The sequence below is a fragment of the Eulemur rufifrons genome, chromosome 7 (genome assembly GCF_041146395.1).
Source record: "Eulemur rufifrons isolate Redbay chromosome 7, OSU_ERuf_1, whole genome shotgun sequence".
Lineage (NCBI taxonomy): Eukaryota > Metazoa > Chordata > Mammalia > Primates > Lemuridae > Eulemur > Eulemur rufifrons.
The window spans coordinates 11,347,929-11,371,079 of record NC_090989.1 but is presented as its reverse complement, the minus strand read 5'-3'; the positions used below and the strand labels follow the sequence as shown (position 1 = coordinate 11,371,079).

The following is a 23,151-nucleotide window of genomic DNA, read 5'->3' as shown; positions in this document are numbered from 1 at the left end:
CCATATATTAGCCTATTATAAATAGTTCCATAAGCAAAAATCTATAGCTATTTTTATGAAATAAGTCCTGGTCTCCTGCCTCCTGGGGCTTCAGTCGGGTAGGTCAGGGATGGGATGGGGCAAAGGAACATCAAAACAAATTTATACAAATAATGGCTATGAAGGAAATTCACAGGATCTGAATAAAGGGGAGGCATATTTGATTTGATTTCATTTGATTAACTGACTTTTTAGAGATGGGGCCTTGCTCTGTCATCCAGGCTGGAGTGCAGTGCATGACCATAGCTCACAGTATCCTCTAACTCCTGGGCTCAAGCAATCAGCAGGCCTATTTTAGAATAGGTAGTTAGGGAAAGACTCTCTGAAAAGATAAAATTTGCTAAAATTGAAAAACCTACTGAAGTTTAAAAGTTGAGTAAAATTAATTAAAAGAGAAGTGAAACAAGTAGAGTAGGGAGAGGGAAAATTATACACAAAGGACTTAAGTTTCTTTGGTACTGGCCAGAAAGAATTAGCAGGTACCAAGAAAAGTCAGGATAAAGTAATTTAGTGGAGCAAGTGGCTTGAATAAAGATGGAGCAAGACAGGTAAGGGCCAAGTCTCCTTAAAGATTACATGGACCTCATTAAGGATCTGGAGTTTCACTGAGTTGTAAAGGGGAAACTGACTTAAGAACTTTGAGAAGAAAAGGGGCCAAGACACCACGAGCCCAGACACTATGGTAAACATTTAAGAGCAGAAAGGGTTACTACTATACTAGGAATTAACACTCTCAACTGGGAAGATCAACTTTCATGAGGGTTTTATTATTGATATTTACCAAAAGATAAGCCTATTTTGTCATGACACAGTCTTGGTTTAATGGCAACTGACAACACTAATCCTGGCTCCCTAACTTAAAGTGGAAAATACACAGGCAATATTTAACCAAAGATGGGCCTTTGGAGACTTAATAAAGGCAAAGAGTACCTAGATAAAATCTAAATGTCCAATAATAGAATAAATGTTTAAGTAAAACAGATTAATGCAGACATTAAAAATCTATTTTTTGGCAGGGCGCGGTGGCTCACGCCTGTAATCCTAGCACTCTGGAAGGCCGAGGCGGGTGGATCGTTTGAGCTCAGGAGTTCCAGACCAGCCTGAGCAAGAGCAAGACCCTGTCTTTACTAAAAACAGACTAAAAATAGAAAGAAATTATACGGACAACTAAAAATATATACAGAAAAAATTAGCCGGGCATGGTGGCACATGCCTGTAGTCCCAGCTACTCAGGAGGCTGAGGCAGGAGGATTGCTTGAGCCCAGGAATTTGAGGTTGCTGTGAGCTAGGCTGACGCCACGGCACTCACTCTAGCCCGGGTGACAGAGTGAGACTTTGTCTCAAAAAAAAAAAAAAAAAGTTAAAAAACCTATTTTTCAAAAACATTTAATGGCAATAAGAAAATGGTAATGACTAATATTAAGTGAAAAAAGATTACAAAATTAGGCCGGGCGCGGTAGCTCACGCCTGTAATCCTAGCACTCTGGGAGGCCGAGGTGGGCGGATCGTTTGAGCTCAGGAGTTCGAGACCAGCCTGAGCAAGAGCGAGACCCCATCTCTACTAAAAATAGAAAGAAATTATATGGACAGCTAAAAATATATATAGAAAAAATTAGCCAGGCATGGTGGTGCATGCCTGTAGTCCCAGCTACTTGGGAGGCAGAGGCAGGAGGATCGCTTGAGCCCGGGAGTTTGAGGTTGCTGTGAGCTAGGCTGACGCCACGGCACTCACTCTAGCCTGGGCAACAGAGTGAGACTCTGTCTCAAAAAAAAAAAAAAAAAAAAGATTACAAAATTATATCTATAGTATTATTTCATTTTTAGAAAAAAAATTAACAGTATTTGTATGTAAAAACACATATATATATAAACACTGGAAGGACAAACACCAGTACTTTCATAATATTGTTACATATGTGGGTGGTAGGATCATGTGTTTTGCTTTTTGTTTGTATATTTTCAAAGTTTGTTGTGTTGAGCATAAATTGTTTTTTTTTAAATACAAAGTTTTAAAAAGTTATTGTAATTAAGATAATGAACTTGCTCATTCTTTTTGCCTGTTGAGAAACCTCTTGTACAGTAGTGTCATATGTCTGTAACTGCTTTTAATAAATCTAAAAAGATTTTTTAAGGTCAAGGAAATTATTGGTATGTTCTCCCACAAAACTGACCCTGGTATCAATTTTTAAAAAAAGAAGACTTATTGAACTGAACTAATGGATTACTGGTCTGACCCACAAGTCTTATAATACATTAGTAAAGCAATTATTCCTATTACTGAGAGGCAACTCTTTATAAAAGGAAATACGAGTTCTTCTCAGAGGGCATTTTAAGTGACTCAACCGTCAAAATTTCGTTTTCAAAAACTCAGTTTAGGAAACCAAGGACACTTCCAAAAAGCAAGAGGAAAAAATCATTATACTTTTTAACATCCAAACATGATTTGAATAATGTACATGTGCAGAGTCCCAAACACCATATCTAATTCTGAAATTTGTCATTTAATCAAACTTCTTTAATAACCATATTTGTTTATCCATCTCTTCACTTGTTAAATGTTAATAGTGTAATGTTCATACATAATACATATATACATTTATAAATTAGCATATAAAAATGATTAAAACAATGTAGAGAATAGTCTGGTTAGAGACACTGTCAAAAGAACAAATACAATAATTGCATTATGATATGTGCTTTAATAAACATATACTATGGGCTATAATTTTTTTTTAAGTGTTGTAATAAAAATCTTTTAAAAGTGTTACAGGGGCCCGTGTGGTGGCTCACACCTGTAATCCCAGCACTTTGGGAGGTCATAGCGGGAGGATCGCTTGAGGCCAGAAGTTCAAGACCAGCCCAGGCAACATAGCAAAAATTTTTTAATTAGCAGGGTGTGGTGGTATGTGCCAGGAGTCCCAACTACTCGGGAAGCTGAGGCAGAAATATCACTTGAGCCCAGGAGCTGGAGGCTGCAGTGAGCAATGACGACGTCACTGAACTCCAGCCTGGGTGAGTAAGGCCCCATCTCTAAAAAATCAATCCATCAATCAGATCAAATAAGCCTCCTCTTTTTTCTCTATTTGGACACCGTGCATTTCCCTTAAAAAAAAAAAAAAAAAAAGTGTTATAGGACACTACTCGCCAGAAAGAGCTGAGGAAAGTTCAATAGAGAAAGAACAAATTGGGCTGGATTTTGAAGCATGAATAGAGGTTTGTGAGATAAAAAAGAAATGAAATATGCACAATCATAGGCCCAAAACAGAACAGGGTAGAGTTTAAGGTATTTTAGAGAGTGATGGTGATTAATTTGCTTGGGACAAGATCTTTAAGGATTTTTCAGCCTACTCAAGTCCAAACTCTAGCCTCTATGCCAGAGATTGGCACACTTTTGCTCTAAAGAACCAGATAGTATATGGTTTTGTTTTTTTTTTTTGAGACAGAGTCTCACTCTGTTGCCTGGGCTAGAGTGCCGTGGCGTCACCCCAGCTCACAGCAACCTCAAACTCCTGGGCTCAAGGGATCCTCCTGCCTCAGCCGCCCGGGTAGCTAGGACTACAGGCATGCGCCACCATGCCTGGCTAATTTTTTCTATTTTTAGTTGTTTGGCTAATTTCTTTCTATTTTTAGTAGAGGTGGGGGTCTTGCTCTTGCTCAGGCTGGTCTCGAACTCCTGAGCTCAAGCAATCCTCCCGCCTCGGCCTCCCAGAGGGTTAGGATTACAGGCGTGAGCCACCGCGCCCGGCCCAGATAGTATATGTTTTAAGTTTTGTGGACCATACAGTCTCTGTCACAACTACTAAACTCCACTGTTGTAGCATGAAAGCAGCCATGTGCAATATATGAACCAATGAACATGTCTGTGTTCCAATAAAACTTAATGTATATAACAGGGAGCAGACCAGACTTGTCCACAAGTTATAGTTTGCGATCCTTGCTCTAAGCAATAGGAAACCACCAAAGCTTTGTAGGCAATGAAGTAACAGGATCAGATCTGTGATTCAGAAAGACAATTCTGGTGGCAGCAGTGTGGAGGAGGAACTAAAAAATATTAAAGAGATATCTGCTGTCATTCTAGACAGGGATAGAATAAGGACGTAAACTGAAGGCAAAGTGGTACAAGCTAAGAAAAGGATTTTCATTTAAGAAATATTAAAGTGGTATTAGCAATAGGCAGGAAAGAGCTAAGGATGATTATCGGGCTTCTTGGTTGTGTGCCCAGTGGCAGGTGAGAGAACATTAATCTAAATAGGGACTGCTAAAAGGGAGATTGGGAGAGGGGAGTTAGTTTGGGTATACGTATTTGATATGACTAAAGGAGGTGGAGATGTACATGAGACAGCTAAAATCTTAAAGAGTAGTATAAGACAGAGATACAGATTAGAGGCTCTCAGTAATTAAGTAGTAACTGGAGTCATGGGGGCAGCTAAGGAATCACAGGGAGAAAGTATGAAAGAGGACTGAGTATAGAATCAGTGTTCATCTCCCACTCATTTCCTGTCTTCCCTGGATTACTGCGTGCCTGGCATTACATACACACATTATGGTATTTGATCAACATCTAACTCCCAGAGAGCATGTTCTGAATATTTACATAAAATCTCCTATAAGCAAGGCACTGTGAGGAAAATAAATATTAATAACACTTATCCTTCATCATCAGGGGATTTACGTGACAGCACAGAAATCAATTAACACTTTTTAAAATTAAATTACAATTTGTATCATTAAAAAAATCTATTACAAAAAAATCAGTAGATTAATTAGGTCTACATGGCCAAAGCAAAAGAAGTTGATTCAAATGAAACAAAAATAGACTCTACATCTTCCCCACTATTACTACTACTACTAGTTATAGGGTGCTTATAGATGCTAGGCTTTTTACAAACTGCTCCATCCAATCCTCAGAAAAATTCTCTTCACAGGGACTATTCCATTAAATCTTCATAAACATGCTAAGGTAGTTACTATTATTATCCCTATATTATCGAAAAGATTCAGAGAATAGTTAACTTGCCATGGTCACACAGATAACAAGAAAGAAAACCAGGCTTCCCACTGAAGTTCATATCTGATTCCAAAATTCATGCCCATAACCATTACACTATATTGCTACCCATCATCATACATAGTTTCACAGCACTTCTTCCATTTCACATTTCATGGAGAGAAAGTTATTGTTTGTTCCACTGCCTATGGTGAAGAAAGCAAGAAGAACAAGAATAAGAAGATAAACAGCCTCAATTTAGAGGAACACTGTGATCATTTGGAAATAGAAGAAAGCAGTCCACTGAGATCTACCATGACCTTGATTCTTACTGCTGTTTTGAACCTTGCCAAAGAAGTCTGGAGAATACAGTTTTCTTCCTGAGTTAGCTATAAACATGGTGTCTGGGCACTCACAGTGTGACTGTTTTATAGGCCTTAAAATCCAACAACATAAATTATTCAGAGATCTAAGTACTTCTGGAAAAGACATTTTACATATTTAATCTCAGGGAATGCTTACTTGCCTTCTGAATTGTAAATCACATATAATGAGAATACAACTTAGTAAGTATCACCAATTTTGGTAAAAGATGTAAATATAAAATCAAAGAAAGGATAGGAAACATAGACTTCTTAAAGAGACTTAAATTGTACTAATAAAACTTTATAACTTCCCCCAGTAATGTCCTTATTAACTTTTAATTATTCAAAATGTGGATTATTTGGTGAATCCTCCCCTCCACTGCTTCTATATGAAGTTTATTTACAAATTTATATATTCAGTCCAAGGTCCCTACATCCAAGCACCTGCTTGGCATCCTGTCTCAAAGTCACCTTAAAATCAACGTGTCCAAACCCAAGTTCACGATCTCCTACTCCAAACCTGATCCTGTTCCAGGATTCCCTATAATGAATGAATCACTATTCATCCAGTTATACAAGCCAGAAACCCAGGTGTCATCCTTGCTACTGTTCCCTCACAGCTCCCATCCAATCCACCACCTGATTATGCCTCCCAAATACCTCTTGTCTAACTTCTCTCCGTCTCCACCACTACTGTGACCTGAGTACTATTCTCTCACCTGTCCCATTACAGTAGCTTCCCAACTGATTTAGCCACATCCACTCCTGCCCCATCACTATGTTCTCCACACCACAGCTAGAATGATTTAATAAAAAAAGCACAAATCTGGTATCTCCCTCCTGCTTAAAACATTTAATTGCCTTCGTATTTAAGATAAAGACAAAACTCTATAAAGTGTCTCAGTCCTTCCTATTATAACAAATTCCCTCCTGTCGTTTTCCTTTAGTCACAGTGGTTTCTCATTATTTCTCACCTAATCAACTCCCACTCATACTTCAGATATCAGCTTAGTTGTCAGTTTTCAACTCAAATATCAGCTTTCCCTTCATTCATTTATTCACTCAACATTTAGAGTGCCTACTATATGCTAGGCACTGTTCCAGACACTTAAGATATATCTATGAACAGATAAAAAGCACTATGTGGAGATTTCATGGAGTATAAGAGAAAGAGACAATAAACATAATAAAATAAATAAATCATATAACATGTGAGAAGGTGATAAACTGCCAAGGGGACAAAAAAACAGAGCAGAGTAAGGGGGCTTGGGTGAATAGGTGGTAGTGGGGCCAGCTGAAATGTCAAACTAGTGGTCAAGGTGGGCCCCACTGAGAATATGCCACGTGATGGCCGGACACAGTGGCTCACGCCTGTAATCCTAGCACTCTGGGAGGATAGCTTGAGCTCAGAAGTTCAAGATCAGCCTGAGCAAGAGTAAGACCCTGTCTTTACTAAAAATAGAAAAAATTAGCCGGGCATGGTGGTGCACACCTGTAGTCCCAGCTACTCAGGAGGCTGAGGCAGGAGGATCGCTTGAGCCCAGGAGTTTGAGGTTGCTGTGAGCGAGGCTGATGCCACGGCACTCACCCAAGCAATAAAGTGAGACTCTGTCTCAAAACAAATAAATAAATAAATAAATAAAAGAGAATATGCCACCTAAGCAAAGACATGAAGGTAGGGAGGGATTGGCCATATCAAGATCTGACAGAGAACAGGCAGGGCAAAGGTCCTAAGGCAGTGCCCAAGCATTCAAGGAACAACATGGAGACCAGTGTGACAGAGGTGGAGTGAATGACGGCATAGTAGGAGAAAATACGATCACAGAAGTGATGGGGCAAGGACAGACCACTATAAAGCCTCACAGGCCACTGTGAAAACTGTTCTTTTTACTGACTGAAATATGGAGACATAAGAAGGTTCTGAACAACGTAACTTACATTTAAAAGAATTGCTTTGGCTGCTGTGGGAAAAACAGACTACAGGGCTAAGAGTGGAAAGAGAGACCAGTTAAGAAGCTACTGAAATAGTGAAAGATGATACTAACTTCCATGGCCTCCTGACTCCATAAGATCTAATTCCCCTATTATTTCATTATTAATCTTATTATTTGATTAATATCTACCTCCCTCAGTGGAGAGTAAACTCCAGGAAGTGCAGTCCAAGTCCATTTTGTTCATCATAGTTTTCCCAGAGGCTAGCATGGTGCCTGACACACAGTAGGCACCCTGCTAATGTGATATATGATGAATGACTGACTCTATTAAAGCTTTCAAAATGTGAAATACAATACATGCATCATTCTGTCACGAAAAAGAAATAAAGTCAACTTTACACCTAGGTTTATTTAAACCGACAATTTATATACACAATTATGATTTGTCAATTAAAAACAATAGATAGGCCGGGCGCGGTGGCTCACGCCTGTAATCCTAGCACTCTGGGAGGCCGAGGCGGGTGGATCGCTCGAGGTCAGGAGTTCGAGACCAGCCTGAGCAAGAGCGAGACCCCGTCTCTACTAAAAATAGAAAGAAATTATATGGACAACTAAAATATATATATACAAAAAATTAGCCGGGCATGGTGGCGCATGCCTGTAGTCCCAGCTACTCGGGAGGCTGAGGCAGTAGGATCGCTTAAGCCCAGGAGTTTGAGGTTGCTGTGAGCTAGGCTGACGCCACGGCACTCACTCTAGCCCGGGCAACAGAGCGAGACTCTGTCTCAAAAAAAAAAACAAAAAAACACAATAGATAAATAACCTGACCATTTACAAAAGCTGATAATGAAAAACAACATTTCCATGAGGAAAGTAAATTCTGCTGTGATGACATATTCAAACATATGATTTCTTAAAATCATCCTCCCTGCTTCCTCAAGTCCGTATGCTGCCAGCATTTTCTCCTAAAACTCATATTGGATTATGCCATTCATTCAAAAACTTCCAACAGCCTATAAAATAAAGTCCAACATATACAGAGTACAGTTGTCCCTTGCTCTAGGAAACACACCAGTCCCTCACCCCACCAACTCCCAGCCCCAGGAGACCACAATCTGCAGATGCTTAAGTCCCTTATATAAAATGGCACAGTATTTGCATATAACCTACACACATCCTCTTATATACTTTAAATCATCTCTAGATTGCTGATAATACCTAACACAATGTAAATGCTATGTAAATAGTTGTCATACTGTATTTTTAAATCATTGTATTGTTATTTATTTACTTTTTTTTTTTTTTTTTTTTTTTAGTATTTCAACCCAAGGTTGGTTGAATCCTCTGGGTGCAGACCCCACAGATATGGAGGGCCAACCGTATACGGTCTTCCCCTAATATAGCTTTCTTACCTCCCACTACTTTGACACACACTACTCCAGCCATAAAAGATACAAGGGAGAAGGCAGCCAATACATGTTGAACACCTACTGTTTGTTAGGCAAACGGCTAAATGTTTTATATATAAATATATACATATGTTGCACACACACATGCACTGTTCCCTCTCCTTGGAATGCCCTTTTCATTACTTGTCTACAGGCAAACTTCAATTCAACCTTCAGGACACACATCAATCATTACCTTCCCCAGGCAGGATTAGCTTAAATGCTTTGATGAGTGGTTTTCTGGGGATTTTGTTTGTTTGTCTTAATAATTGCACATCATATGGCAGAGCAATTATGTGGTGTGTATGCTTGACAAAGGGTACAAATATGAACATGAAAGCTCTGCTTCTAGTCCTGGCTCTGATGTTCTCTAGCTGGGTGAAGCTGCCCTATGAAGGGGACAGACTAAATTAGTAGTTCCCAAACATAGGTTCATGGACCAGTGCCAGACTAACTTCACAGTAACTTGGGGGGGGATTAAAAAGAAAAAGAATGGGTAATTGGGATCCACCTCTAAAGATCAGAAAGTCAGAAGTAAGGACAGGGAATCTAGTTTTTAAACTCCTCAGGGGAACCTAATGATCAGCAAAACCTGAGAATCACTGCACCAAATTACCTCAAGGGTCCCTTCCATTGCTAGGATTCTAAGCATCACCATCTCTCCAGTAATGAGGCAGTCTCCAAGTGCAATATGAGGTAGAAACTTCAGAGGATTTCATCATTAATTTCATCTACGTCAAAAACATACCATTAACAAATTAAGTGAAATGTATAAACCAAAAAATTTTTAAAGGGTAGTCTTGGGTCAATTAGGGAAATCTAAACACAGATCAGACATTAGAAAATACTACAAAACTATTTCATTGGATGTGACAATGGTAGAACTGTGGTTCAGTAAAGAGAATGGCCTTATTTTTAGGAGATACATTGCTATGGTCTGAAAATTTGCACACCCTAAAAATTCATGTTAAAACCCTAACCCCCAAAGTGATGAGATTAGGTGGGCCTTTAGGAAGTGATTAGATCATGAGGGTGGAGGCCTCATGAATGGGATTATAAGAGTGCTCTTATAAAAGAGAGAGATCCCTCACTCTTTCCACCATGTGAGGACAAAGGTAGAAGGCTTCATCTATGAACTAGAAAAGCTCTCACCAGATACCAAATCTGCCAACACCTTAATCCTGGACTTCCCAGCCTCCAGAACAGTAAAAAAATAAATTTCTGTTGCTTATAAGCTCCCCAGTTTATGGTATTTTGTTGTAACAGCCCAAACAAAGACAGAAAAGTGGTACTAAGAACTGGGGGTGCTACTGTAACAAATACCTAAAAATGTAGAAGTGGCTTTGGAAATGGGTAATGGGTAGAGGCTGAAAGAATCTGAAGGTGCATGGTAGAAAAAGCCCACATTGCCACAAATGGATTGTTAAGGGTGATTCTGATGAGGGCTCAGAAGGAAGAGGAGAACTGTAGAAAGAGCCTCAATCTTCCCAGCAAATATCTAAGTGGTTGTGAACAGAATGTTGGTAGAAATACGGACAATAAAGGCCATTCTGATGACATCTCAGATGGAGATGAGGAACGTGTTATTATACAATGGAGGAATGGTAATCCTTGTTATAAAATGGCAAAGAACTTGGTTGGATTATGGTCCTATTTTAGTGTTTTACGCAAGGCAGAATTTGTGAGCAATGATATTGGATATTTGGCTGAGGAAATTTCTAAACAAAGTGAAGGTGTAGCCTGGCTTCTCTTGAGTGCTTATACTAAAATGCTAGAAGACAGAAATTACTTGAAGATGAAATTGTTAATCAAAAGGGAAGCAGACTGAGTCTGTGAGAAGTCACTCACACCTGTAATCCCAGCACTTTGGAAAGCTGACATGGGAGGAATGCTTGAGACCAGAAGTTCAAGACCAGGATGGGTAACATAGTGAGACTCCATCTCTACAAAACATTTAAAAATTAGCCAGGTGCAATGGCATGTGTCTATAGCCCCAGCTACTCTGGAGGCTGAGGCTGGAGGATCACTTGAGCTCAGGAGTTTGAGGTTGCAGAGCTATGATGATGCCACTGCACTCTAGCTAGCCCAGGCAACAGGGTAAGACCCTGTCTCCAACAAGAAAAAAAAAAAAAAAAAAAAAAAGGAGAGAGAGAGAGAAGCAGAACTTAAAATTCTCTATCTACATTAGAAAAAATTTGAAATCCTGTTCAGGAGAGAACAAGGGTGTGGCAAGTGACCTTTTTTTTTTTTTTTTTTTTTGAGACAGAGTCTCACTCTGTTGCCCAGGCTAGAGTGAGTGCCGTGGCGTCAGCCTAGCTCACAGCAACCTCAAACTCCTGAGCTCAAGCGATCCTCCTGTCTCAGCCTCCCGAGTAGCTGGGACTACAGGCATGCGCCACCATGCCCGGCTAATTTTTTCTATATATATTTTTAGCTGTCCATATAATTTCTTTCTATTTTTAGTAGAGGTGGGGTCTCGCTCTTGCTCAGGCTGGTCTCGAACTCCTGAGCTCAAACGATCCGCCCACCTCGGCCTCCCAGAGTGCTAGGATTACAGGCGTGAGCCACCGCGCCCGGCCGCAAGTGACCTTTTAATAAGATTAGTATGGATCAGCCATCGTAGAAGCCAGGTGTTACCCATCAAGACAATGGAGGAATGACTCAAAAGGCAATTCAGAAATCATCAGGGCTATACCCCCATCACAAGCCCAGAATGCAAAAGCCCTAGCAAGGACCAAGAGATGCAAGCTCACATATTTAGAGGTGAAGTATCAATGTCAGCAACATACCACCATATGGTTAAACAAAATAATAATGATAGATAAATCAAATATGGCAAAATGTTAACAACGTTGAATCTACTCTTTCAACTTTTCTGTGTTTAAAAATTTTTGTAATGAAAAGCTGAAAAAAACAGGCACACTATCATGAATTGCCACATGAACACAGATGACTACTACACAATCCAAGAGCTGATCTAGCCATACAATCCACTCATTCTCTGAGGCCATCTTTACCTAGGCTCCCCAGAAGGAGCCCCGCTTAGTCATCTTCGCAACCTCTGGAATTGCTTGGTAAATGCCCTACTTCCCGTTTAGAGAAACTGGCTACAGGGTCACAGCTTTCAATCCACACAGGTGAAAGGGAAGCTTGCTGGTAAGCAGTACTGGCAAAGCAAAGGCATTAAGGTGAGTTCAGAAAAAGCCTATAGCAAGACTACCTCTAAAGGGCTCAAAGGAAGTAGACATCTTAAAGTATCGAGGAACATCTTCCAGTATTAGCCACCAGAGAGCCGGCTAAAAGCAGTGGCTTTGGAGTTAGCACTGACTTGGGCTCACCCCTACATTCGGCCTCTTCCCAGCTGTGCCTACTTGGACAGGTTCATTTATGTATACCAATCTTCCTGGAATAGTTACTGTGTGCCAGGCACTATTTGAGCTTTAAACCTTCCTAGGATATGGTCTTCTGGTATGTGTAAACTAGGGTAACAGCAGCATGTATCTGAGAAAGTGAGAATTAATGAGAACTAAGTGCACATGTGACCACTCAAGCCTGTTAACCAACCACAAAGATGGCCCACATACGTGTGACTGCTCTGTAGAGGGCATTCTGTTCCTGGCAGACTACTATTTCTCTCAGATTGAGAAAACTATTACTATTTCTCAGTGAAGATGGCAGTCTGTACACAAGCATCTCATTTTGCTGTCTACTGAAACCCCATAAAAATATGGTAAAGGGAATTTTTAAAAAATCATTAACTACGAATAATAGGAATAACAGGAGACAAGAATAAAAGTCTGAAAGCTGGAAAGCAAATGGACAATAGAAAGTGACTTAGCACACCCAAGAAAGCCAAATTCCAAGGCAGCAGCAGGGAAAGCCGGGAACCAACCCAGCGAAGACTAGGGGGAAGTGGTTAGAAAACAGATTCCCAGATGCTGTCCCTTCTCTCATGATGCTGGCAACTGTTCGTCCTTATCTGGAGAGAAGGCCATGGGTTTTTTCCTATCTCTTGTGCTCTGCACTGTGGGATATCCAACACAACGAAAGATGTGGGTACCACACTGAAAACTGGCCATAAGGGATGGTATGCTGAGTGGGGTGTACCATCCAGGCAGGAAAACTCTTCTCTGGAGAAACTAACAAGCTTAAGAAGCAAACATGGTTAAAAATATGCATATCAGGGCTCCCCCTAACAGATGGCCCGGCCAGATCACTGTGCAGTGAAACACACAGTTGACAAGCCTCATCCATGTCCTCAGAGCTGTTCGATTACCTTTTTAGTCCCCTCTTCTTAATCATAAGCAGAAAGTCAAGGATTACTATGCATCTGAGGAAATTTTAATACGGAAACACACACAGAGAAAAAAAGCAGCTTGGTGGAAACAAATCATGCAGGAAGAAAAAACCTGAAACAAAATCACTATAACCTCAGAGATAAGAGAATATATTACACCTATAAAACAAAAATAGGATGCTATCATAAGAAACACTGAGAGACTCAAAAATAGCCTTTGGAATTTAAAAACATGATAGTAGAAACTTTCTTAAAATCCAAATAGAAAGGTTGGGAAATAAAAGTTAAGAAAACAGAAGTAGGAAAAAAAAGACAGAAAATATGTAAGAAATTACAGGCCAGGAGTGGTGGCTCACACCTATAATCCTAGAACTTTGGGAGGCCCAGGCTGGAGCATCACCTGAGGCCAGGAGTTTGAGACCAGCCTGGGCAACATAGCAAGATCTGGTCTCTACAAAAAATTAAAAGAAAGAAAATTAACCCAGTGTGATGGCATATGCCTGTAGTCCCAGCTACTTGGGAGGCCGAGATGGGAGAATTATCTGAGCCCAGAAGCCATTGCCCTACAGCCTGTCTCTAAAAGAAAAACAATAATTAAGCTTGAGCAAGAGTAAGATCCAGTCTCTACCAAAAATAGAAAAAATTAGCCAGGCATGGTGGCACATGCCTGTAGTCCCAACTACTTGGGAGGCTGAGATAGAAGGATCGCTTGAGCCCAGGAGTTGGAGGCTGCAGTGAGCTATGATGATGCCATTGCACTCTACCCAGGGTAATAGAGCAAGACCCTGTCTCAAAAAAAATAAAAAATAACTAGAAGACCAATATAAAAGGTTCACCACATATTAATAACAGGTGTTTCAGAAAAGAGACTACAAAGAAAATAGAAGGGAGAAAATAATCAACAAACTATTTCAAGAAAATTTCCCCAGAATAAAAGTTCTTATATTTCCAGATTTAAGGAGTCCACTGAATACTTAATCTAATGGATGAAAACAGACGCATACATCATTTTATTTCATTTTAGAGACAGGGTCTTGCTGTCACCCACACTGGAGTGCAGTGGCCTCATCATAGCTCACTGCAACCTCAAACTGCTAGACTCAACTGATCCTCCTGCCTCAGCCTCCCAAGTAGCTGAGACTACAGGAAAACCCTACCATATCATACATCATTTTAAATTTCAAAACACTGAGGTCAAAGTGTAGATTCTCTAAGTTCACAGACAGAAAAAAAAACATACACAGACACAGGTCACAAACAAAGGATCAGGAATCACAGTAACTTAGAATTCCCAACAACAAAACTGGAAGCAAGATGACAATAGAGCAATAACTTCAAAACTCTGAAGGAAAATTATTTCCAACTAAAAGTATATTACCAGCCAAAATATCAATCAAGTATGAGGACAGAATCAAAACATATTCAGACACGCAAATTCACCAAAAAATATGTAACTCTTCTTGTCAAGAAGCTGCTAGATTTTGAGCTTCACCAGAGAGAATAAATCAATAAAAGAAAATACAGGATATAGGAAAGATCCAACATATGGAAGCTAAAGCGAATCCAGCTGTGCCCCAGAGCAGAGGATAACCAGACCAGACTGAAGCAGTGTAACTAAGGAAATAACGTCCCAGCTGCTATAGCAGCTTTTTAACCCGAGGACCGAATGCTTTAGGAACCTGGCCCAGATTCCTATCTGCACTCAATGGCTTGATCTTGAACATATGCTGATGCAGTTTCTGCTCTCCTACAAGCCCTGCAGCTTGCATCAGCAGAGGACATTCCCTTCCCGCATAGAGAGGTTCTGCTTTGACCTACCCTGTTAGCTGCAGGTAGGCCGTGGTGAGCTAAGCAGGAAATGCAGAGCAGCCCTCTCCCTCTGATCCCATTTCTGCTGTCCTTCTAGTACTTGGTCCACATGAGAATCCTCCAGATACCTGGACTGAGATGAACCCCGTTTCCGAGGACTCACTCATAACACTGACCATTGACTTCCTCAGAAAGGGCCCTTGTAAACAGTCAGGGAAGCTGAAGCCATTCTGTTCAGCTCATCTTCTCCTAAAAGCCTTCATCTCATAATGACAATACTGACCTTTCCTTATACAGTCAAGTTTGACCTTACAATTATGAAACAAAATTTCAATCCCAAATTTAGAAAGCTCTGGCATTTTCTAATAAGCCTGTCTGAACCTTATCTGTGCTCTGAAGGATAAAACTGCGTTATCACAGTCTATTTAATGAACAATCCACTATTAATAAAGACTCAGACGGTTTATAGTCCTGTAAGGTTTAACTGCAGAAATTAATGAGGTGTATGATTTTATAGCCTGGTAGAGAAAATTAATCCCAAAGGTATTATGATTTTGTTGCCTTGTGGAACATTAACTGATTATATCTAACTTAGCAATACTGAGACAGTCCTTTCTCTACAAACTACATAAATATACCTATTCCTGAAATCCTCCAAAAACCAGCTCTTTCTGTTACTCTCAATAACGGTTAAATAAAACTTTGAAACAGATCCTCTATCTATAATATTTGTATAAGAATTTTGTTTTTAACACTATTCATTCAATAGTTTGAATGAAATATACTGTTTAGGTCAGGATATAGGGGTATGTGCATATTTATGTATATATGTGTAAATATTTATGTATAAACATATGCATGTGAATTTATGTATATATGTGTAAAGCTTATTTTAAAACACTAGAGAAAGATAAGCACAAAAAGCAGGATGGAGGCTATTTCTGGAAGGAAAATACAAACGTTTTGTTTCTTTTTTTTTTGAGACAGAGTCTTGCTCTGTCGCCCAGGCTAGAGTGCCGTGGCATCAGCCTAGGTCACAGCAACCTCAAACTTCTGGGCTCAAGCAATCCTCCTGCCTCAGCCTCATGAGTAGCTGGGACTACAGGCACATGCCACTGTGGCCGGCTAATTTTTTCTATTTTTAGTAGAGATGGGGTCTCGCTCTTGCTCAGGCTGGTCTGGAACTCCTGACCTCAATTCAATCCTCCCGCTTTGGCCTCCCAGAGTGCTAGGATTAGCAGACCTAAACCACCATGCCCTCTGCCTTTTGTTTCTTAATCTGGTGGTTGATACAATAATGATCACTGCAATAGTACTCTTTAAATCATATTTATGTTGTATACAGTTTTTTTGTACCTGAGATACATTTTGCAACAAAATAAATTTTTAAAAAGAACAAACATTTCTGTTACTGTTGGATACTCAAGGGGATTACCACAGGATGGTACTTACACAAAATATGTCTGTTCACATTTTCTCTTTCTGAAGGCCCTCTCTAATCATTTCTGCCAACCAATTAATGACATAATATAATCTCAAGGTCAACACCACTAACTAGTAACAAGGTTAATAAATTCACCATCACTGGCCGGGCACGGTGGCTCCCATCTGTAATCCTAGCACTCTGGGAGACCAGCCTAAGCAAGAGCGAGACCTCATCTCTACTAAAAAAAATAATAGAAAGAAATTAGCTGGACAACACAAATATATAGAAAAAATTAGCCAGGCATGGTGGTGCATGCCTGTAGTCCCAGCTATTGGGGAGGCTGAGGCAGGAGGATCGCTTGAGCCCAGGAGTTTGAGATTGCTGCGAGCTAAGCTGACGCCATGGCACTCTAGCCCGGACAACAGAGTGAGACTCTGTCTTAAAATAAATAAATTCACCATTATTTAACACAGTCCTCAAAATTTTCTTCGATCCAGTATCCAAATACAAAAGAACACATGGATTCTAAGAAATGCATTTAATTCAAAAAGATTTAGCTACTGCCTTTAAATTAAAAAAATCTTAAATTACAAAAAAGATTCCTCATGAAATAAAACTACACTGAAGTGCAATAATCTGTTTAAATTATTTACCTGAAACTTATCCTACAATGCCAAAAGGATTTTAATGGCTAAAACCCAGAAACAACCAAAATGTCCATCAATAAGGAACCAAAAGAATATATTAGGGTACAACCAAATAATGGTATACTATGCAGCACTTTTAAATGAGGTAGTTCCATTTGTACTGACATGTGTCCTTATATTATTCTCAGTTGCTGAACAATATTACGGTTATGATTCTTCCCCTGGGAAGTGGAATTGCAGATGTAAAGGGTGAAGAGTAAAGAAACATGGAATTTCAAGTTTTCACTTGACATACTTCTGTGCTGTCTGAATTTTTTACTTGATATTCTTTTGCAATGTTTAATTTTTTTAACCTGAATGTTACTGTTATTATTTTAAAAGGCAACCCAATGGCTCACACCTGTAATCCCAGCACTTTGGGAGGCTGAGGCAGGAGGATCCCTTGAGCCCAGGAATTCAAGACCAGTCTCAGCAATACAGAGAGACTCCTGTCTACAAGAAAAAAAATTTTTTTAATTAGCTAGGCAGCAGTGGTGTGTGCCAGTTTGTCCCAGCTATTCAGGAGGCTGAGGCAGGAGGATCACTTGAGCCCAAGAGCGGAGGTTGCAGTGAGCTATGAATCCCACCACTGCACTCCAGCCTAGGCAACAGAGCAAGAACCTATCTCTAAAATAAACAAATAAAATTTTTTTTAACAAATAAAAAAAAACTAGCCAGCCCAGTGGGTCATATCTGTAATTCCAGCACTTTGGGAAGCCAAGGCAGGAGGGTCACTTGAGGCCAGGGGTACAAGAGCCGGGCTCTACAAAAAATAGGAAAATTAGTCGGGTGTGGTGGTGTGCACTTATAATTCCAGGGTAGGCTGAGGCAGGAGGATCGCTTGAGCCCAGGAGTTCCAGGCTGTGGTCAGCTATGATGATGCCACTACACTTTAGCCTGGGCAACAGAGAACTACCCTGTCTCAAAAAAAAAAAAAAAAAAAAAAAAAAAAAAAAAAAATTAAAAAGGCAAATAAGATAATTCTTTACCTTGGCCCCCAGGACCCCCAGAAGCAAATTCAGAAAAGACTAGGCAGTTAAGGCGGCTCTAATCCTAGTTGGCAGAGGAGAAGTGGGGGTGGGGGAAGAGTGTCTCTGGAAGAGGAAAAATACATCCTCACCTTGCTCCAATTAAACCTGCTTTTCCTTCAGCACCAATATAACTTTTGGTTTTCATTTTAAGAAGGAACAGTCTTGCAACACTATTCTCAGTAAAAATGTTTAACGTTTGCTCTACGTTTGAAACTTATGCAAGTTTAAAAGATGATAAAACAAATAAGTAACTCAAAATGATGAAAGAAAAAGGTGAGAAGCCTGGGAGTAAGAGAATGTCAAGATAAAGATTCACAGTACAAGTAGGGTAGAGAGTTTAAGAGATGAGGTGGAGACACTCGGAAAAGAGAAATTCAGGTCATTGAGATCAATAATGCTGATTACACCATCAATCCAATCCAAGACTTCAATTCCGGGGCCCCCTCCTCCCAGCCAGCTCTAGCAGAGAGGTGCAACCCGTCACAGTCCACCTCACTGCTTTGGTTTTAAAAGGACATATATTTACCTTTCAGATTTAAGCACCTTCCAACTTATTAGTTAAAAACCCAAATGATCTTACCCACGACTACCATTGCTACACAGACAATTCTCTATTGTTACTTATCTAAAAAGGACACTCAACGCTTGACTAATTCTCAAAAAAATGTTGTTCCTCTTCCCTTTCCCCTCCCCACCTCTCTGTACTTGACTCTGGTACGCACAGAGTCAAAAAAGTCCACAGGACACTGGCAGATTCCTAGCTATGGTTCCGAGCAAACCGGAGGGGCGAAGAAGGGACCGAGTGACCCCTGGACACTCCTTCGGGCCTTAAGAGGACGTCGCGGCGGCCGCAGAATGTCCCGTCGGTTGTTCCCTCCCCTCCCAGTCGCCCTGAGAGGCTGACAGGCACGAGATAGGACCTTTCCAGTCCGTCCAGTAAAGCAACCTGACGGCGAGACAAGGCGGTGGAGCGGCCGGCCGGGCTGACTGGGGTCACGGCCGCGGTCGGCCCGAGGGGAGGCGGGCTGGGACCGCAAGAGGCGGCAGAAGCCCCGCCCCACAGGCCGACGGGTGCTCCGCGGCCCGACTCTGCGTCCGGCGCTGGGCTCTGGGTAGACCGGGCTGGGCGGCGCCGCGGCACCTCGCAGGCCGGGCCGGCCCCGACGAGGAACCTCCACACGCGCGGGCGGCGGGCGCGAGCCCCGCGGAGTCCCCTGGCGCCGAGGACCCGCTGACAGCACTCACCCGCTTCCTCCGATGCCCACGCCGACTAGGGGCGCGCGCGCAGGGAGGGGGCGGCCGCGCCACGGCAAGACTAGCGTCCTCGGGCTCCACCTCAGTCCCGGGAGCTGGCAGCAGACGCCGGGCGGGAGGCTACGGCGCCGGTGGGGCGGGGCGAAGCGCCGTGCGCACCGCAGCAACCAATCGGCGCACAGCAAGTAACCTGCCGGGGGCGGGGCGGGGCGCGAGGGGCTGGGGCGAGGGCGTTGGCGGGACGCGGCGCCGCGCAGTGAGCTCCATAGCGACCAATCGGCATGCAGCAAGTGGCCGGCCAGGGGCGGGGCGGAGCTCCGAGGGGCGGGGCGGGACGTCGAGGGGATGCGTGGGGACGCCGCTGCTCTGCGAGCCTCCCGGAGCTGCGGTCCCGACCCCGCAACTTACGGTAAGCGGCGGGGTAGACCAGGACCTTTATGTCCTCTTCTGGTGGGCGGCCGCTACCAGGCTCGCACTGCTGCATTTCTGAACGTGGACTTCAAGTGCCGCACCGCTGAGATCCTGTGCGGGGTGCCGCAGAGCCGCAGGACAGGGTCTCCTTCGCGGGTAGGCCCATCAGCCGAGTCCGCGAGCTGCCCGGAGTAGGGCGGTCTCTGGATCTGAAGGTCTTTAGAGGCGCCTTTTTCTAATGCCCTCCATTCAGAAATGGAGCCCCAGAGAAGTGAAGTTACTCGTCCAAGGCTACCCAGCTAAGACTGTTCACCCGAAGTTACCAGCACAACTACTCAGCCCTGATGCTTTTCCCATCTATCCACCCAGATTTTATACTTACAGTCAGGTCTGTTTCAGCCTCTTGAATTTTCAGCATGGCTTCAACAGCCTTTAGAAGCCCTGTCTAAATTTCCTACAGAAATGCCCATAACCATGTAGTTGTTTGGGGGAAAGTAGTTGAGGTGTTATCATTGAGAATCTAAAAAGCATTTTATCTGCGGTATAACGCAGTAAAAAGTTTTATGTCATGGAGTTATCACAAAATGCCATCCTAGAAAATGTTATTCCTATAGAGCTTATTATACATATGCTGGAATCTAGGTGCTCAATAAATATTCATCATCTGTTATATTACCCCAAATTACCCCAAAACTTAGCAACTTAAGACATCAAACAGCTCACACAGTTTCTAAGGTAAGGAGTCTGAGAGCAGCTTAGGTGGGTTGTTCTGGTTTAGGGTTTCCCACTAGCTTGTAGTCAAGCTGTCAGCCAGGACTGCAGTCGTCTGTCTGAAGGTTTGAATAAGTCGTCTGAATAAAGCTCATTCACATGGGTGTTGGCTGGAGCCTCAGTGCTTTGCCACAGGGCTGCCTCAAGACATGGCGACTGGCTTCACCCAGAGTGAATGATCAGAGAGAGCGAGAAGGAGGCTTCTCTCCGAAGTGACATGCCTCAGGCAAAGGCTGATCAAAAAGAAAAAAAAAAAAAAAAAAAAAGTGACATGCCATCATTTCTTCTATATTCTATTGGTCACAAAGACCAACCCTGATACAAGATGAGACGGCACTACAGAAAAACATGAATATCAGAAGGTGCTGATCATTGGGGGTCATCTTGGAGGCTGGCTACCACACCCCTAATTTAGTCATATTTAGTTCTAAATTAAAAGGGATCTCCAGTCTCCTCTGGTACACATTTGCACTGAACACTACAAATACAAACTGTAATTGGTGTGTAATACTGGTAACTCAAAAACCATAAGCTATGGTGCCATCAGTAGTGTTTTTCTGAAATGGGGTACAACCCTTGGTAAAATTCCCAAGGAAATAAAGTAAAATTTTCTCACAAATTTTCACAGTAGTTGTATTTGTGAAAATATTACTGTATTTAAAATTGTGCAGGTATGTTGTATTTATATGTAAAATATAATTTTGTTCTAGGCTTGGATGATTATAAGCAGGTTTTTCACCCACAAATGTTTGGTGGGACATCTGTAAGTTGGGCAGGATATAGAACAATTTCTCATTGTGTTTGACTACCTTGCACACTGCAAAACTCCCAGCATCCCTGGCCTCACCTCCTAAATGCCTGTGGTCAGGGATGATGTTCAGAATATACAGCTAGGATGGCATGGACTTACCAACCAATCAAAGGGATGCCAGTCAGAACAATGTACTGGTGCAAATCAGCTAAATAAAATGTCTGACAGTAGTGCCCCTCCAATCATTGTGTCAACTAAAGAGTCCCCCACAAATTTCCAAAATGTCCTCTGGGCAACAGTAACACCTCTGCTGAGAACTACTGATTTACCAGTCAGGACCCCACCCTGCAACCAGCGTTTCACATTCATCATCTCTAAGGAATACAGCAATCCTGCATGTTGGGTCTGATTATACCCATTGGACAGATGGAAACACTGAAGTTCAGGGAGGTTACACAGCCAGTGAGTGGCAAAACCTAGATCTATGCTTGAGCCCAGGAACTGGAGTTTAAGTGAGCTATGATCACACCACTGCACTCCAGCCTGGGCGACAGAGTGAGATTCTGCCTGAAAAAACAAAAAACAACCTGGATCTGACTTACAATCTCCCTGGCTTCAAAGCCCATTCCTTTCCACTACATCACACAGCCTCAGCTCATTGATATTTAGGGGCCGTCAGGGAGGCAGGGATCTCCTGGAAAATCATGGACAAGAATGATAGCCGAACTAGAAAACACTGAATCCAAGGTGGCCCCAGGAACCTCAGTGAATGTAGTTTTTGAATCTCCACTCCAGAGGCTGTCATAATGTGATCTGTTCAGGTCCCCTACCTGCCAACAGCATAGGGTAGTGTTAGTTAAGAACAGGGAACTGAAATCAAGCCAACCACAAATGACCTGGGTTCAGATCCCACCTCTACCACTTTGCTAGTGTGTGACCCAAGGTGTCACTTAACCTCTTGGTGCCTCAGTTTCCTAATCTCTTAAAAAAAAGAGTTAATATGAGAGTACCTATGGCATACGGTGCTTGTGAGGATTAAATGAGTCAATGCAAAGAAAGGGTAAATGATGAGCTCTTATCACCTTCTCTGTACCTCATGCCTTATGTCTCCTTAGTATGCCATCTCTCATTCCTTACTCTTCATATCTTCAGCTTGCATGTTCCCTCTCCATGCATCATGGTCTCTCTTTGTATGTAGCCTTGCAATGCTATTTACACTGCTGTTTATTTCATTTGCTCAGTATCGATTAGTTCTAATTTCCATGAGATCATACAATACCATGCAGGCTTAACAAATGACATAGAATGATATCTGATGATTTGGAAAGATCTTGAAGATATATTAATAGGCAGTGAAGAAAAAGGTATAAAAGAGTGGCTAAAGTTGTGTTCACATTCGTGTGCATGTTTTTGAGAGAGAAAGAGAGAGACAGTATGTGTATATATAAATTATATGTATAAACTTTTGGAAGGATATTGTGGTAGCAGGATTATGGTCCCCCAAATAGGTCTATGTCCTAATCCCTGGAATCTATGAGTACGTTGTGTTATGTGGCAAAGGGAAATTACGGATGCAAATGGAATTAAGGTTGCTAATCAGCTGACCTTAAAATAGAGGGATTATGCTGGATTATCTGGGTGTGTCCAGTGTAATCACTAGGGTCCTTAAAAGTTGAAGAGAGGCAGAGCAGAGTTGGAGCGATGTGATATGGGAAGGACCTGACCTGCTATTGCTGGCTTTGAAAATGGAGGAAGGAGGCCACAAACCAAAGAATGCAGACAGCCTCTAGAAGCTGGAAAAGGCAAGGGAACCGATTCTTCCCTAGAGCCTCCAAAAGGAACATAGCCCGGCCAACACCTTGATTTTAGCCCAGTGAGATCCACTTAGGATTTCTGGCCCCCAGAACTGTAAGGTAAAAAGTGTGTTGTTTAAGCCACTAAG

General features: G+C 41.9%; 1 protein-coding gene across 4 annotated transcripts in view; it reads right to left on the bottom strand.

The window, feature by feature from the left end:
* TMEM50B (transmembrane protein 50B) overlaps positions 1-23,151 on the bottom strand; it is a 57,405-nt gene that overhangs the window by 24,117 nt on the left and 10,137 nt on the right. The window contains exon 1 of one of the 4 annotated variants that reach the window (XM_069474986.1): positions 19,268-19,401. The exons of 1 other annotated variant lie outside the window; for it this stretch is intronic. The gene's annotated coding sequence lies outside the window, so the exon portion shown is untranslated. Of the gene's footprint in view, positions 1-17,352; positions 17,441-18,717; positions 19,008-19,267; positions 19,402-23,151 lie in introns of those variants that run through there. 2 more of the 4 variants (XM_069474988.1, XM_069474987.1) reach the window with 2 other exon arrangements.